Consider the following 1,883-nt stretch of genomic DNA (forward strand, 5'->3'; position numbering starts at 1 on the left):
AACAACTACAATCCTTTGAAGTTGATACAACAAGCAAATGGAAAGGACATCGTTGGGTGGGAGGGGGGAGAGGGAGAAGGGAGGGAGGTTTCAGTGATGGACCATAATAATGAACCACATTGTATATCGACTAAATAAAAATTCAAAAAAAAAAAAAAAGAATAAAGTTGAACCCTAACCTTACAAAAATAAAAATAAAAATGAAATGTAAAAAAAATAAATAAATAAATAAATAAAAATTAAAATTAAAAAGTCCTTTGTATGTTAGGCATATTAATCCATTTATTGAGATATATAAATATTTTCTCCCAATTTATACTTCACTTATGATGGGTTTTTTGTATATTTATTTGCCATGCAAAAGGGTTTTTTTTAATTCTTTATTACTGAAATACATTGTCCTGCCCACCCCACCCCACAATAAAAATATTATCCAGGTTCCCCATCCTTTCCCCTCATCTCCCTCTCCCCAGCCCTGCACAAGTGCTCCAGTATTCCCTACCCACTGGCTATTTTGGCATCTGTCCATTGGGTAGTGTAGTGGATAGATTTATGTCCCCCCCGAAACTCATTGAAGCTTGAATTGTATCCCCCACATTTTATGTATTAGAAACTTTGCCCCCAGTGTGATTGTTAAGAGGGTGGGAAATCCTATTATGGTAATTGAAAGGTGGAGCCTTGAAGAGGTGATTGGATTTCAGAAGTGTGCAGTAGTGAATGGATTAAAAATGGTGGTCAGGGGTATGGTTCTGAGGGCTTTAAAAGAAGAGGAGAGTCTGCTTTTTGCTCTCTATGCTTCCACCATCTTGCAATGTGAGACCCCTGGGTTGCTGTTGCCACCACCAGATGGACTTTGGACTTCCCAGCCTAAGAAACCATGAGAAAATAAATTTCATTTTCTTTATAAATTACCCAGATCCAGGTATTCTGTTAGAGCAACACAAAACAGACTAATACAGGTAGCAATGTGGAAACTACCCAGGGCCTTTGTCGAGAAAATAGGGGTGAGCAAGGGAGCCCCAGGAGGGGCTTATTTGAGGGCCTTGGCCACTTGCTTGTAGGCCAGTTCAGTCTCCTCAACATCTGGACAGGTGGAGGCAAATTCTTCCTAAGCATAGGTGTTGCTCAAGTACTGATGCAGTCCCCAAAAGGCCTCTAGGATGGTGAATCCCTGGTACTTCTTACACACCACCTGTACTGTGTGGAGCTTTGGCAACAGGTTGCAGTCAGCCAGAGTGAGCTCCTTGCCTCCAGAAACTTCCTCTGAGAGATGCCCTCATTTTCAGCACTTGTCTCATCCACTTCTAGGAGGTGAGATGTCAGTACTTTCAGGAGCCCCATTTACAGATTATCATTGAGTGCTAGGTTTGAATTCTTGATGTAGGCAGAAAATTTGGCAAATATGTCCAGCCCAGCTGTGTTGGACTCAGGGTTCAGAGCTGCCAGCTTAGGGTACCTGAGAGGGCACAGCATTGCCACCAGAAATTCCTCAATCTTGTTGGTGCCTGTGTGGACTTTGATGCCATACAGCAGGAACAGAAGCTGCCCTCCTGGGCACAGCTTTTGCACTGTCTCTGTCTGTCTCTTGGTGTTAACAGTGGTGACATTGAAGATGACTCTCTAGAGCCAGAGCACCATTAACAGTCTCTGGGAGAAGGGGCAGTTCCTAATCTTGGCCCTATCACTGCCAGCCTTCACAAATAATTCGACCCGTGGCTGTTCTTCAGCCGTGGTTGCATCAAGGGCTAAAGGTTTTAATTTTATTTTATAGTTAAATTTATCAACCTTTTTAAAAATAGGAATTCACCCATATTACTTGTATAGTTTTTTTTTTAATAGTTGGATCTCTACTGCATTTGGAGTTTATTCTTGTGTGTGGTGTG

At 41.8% G+C, this 1,883-nt stretch overlaps 1 pseudogene; it reads right to left on the reverse strand.

Moving 5' to 3' along the window:
* Positions 1-1,030: 1,030 nt before the first annotated feature.
* Positions 1,031-1,638, reverse strand: LOC103597751 (annotated as a pseudogene).
* Positions 1,639-1,883: the final 245 nt, after the last annotated feature.

The sequence above is a fragment of the Galeopterus variegatus genome, unplaced genomic scaffold, assembly GCF_000696425.1.
Source record: "Galeopterus variegatus unplaced genomic scaffold, G_variegatus-3.0.2 Scaffold2408, whole genome shotgun sequence".
Lineage (NCBI taxonomy): Eukaryota > Metazoa > Chordata > Mammalia > Dermoptera > Cynocephalidae > Galeopterus > Galeopterus variegatus.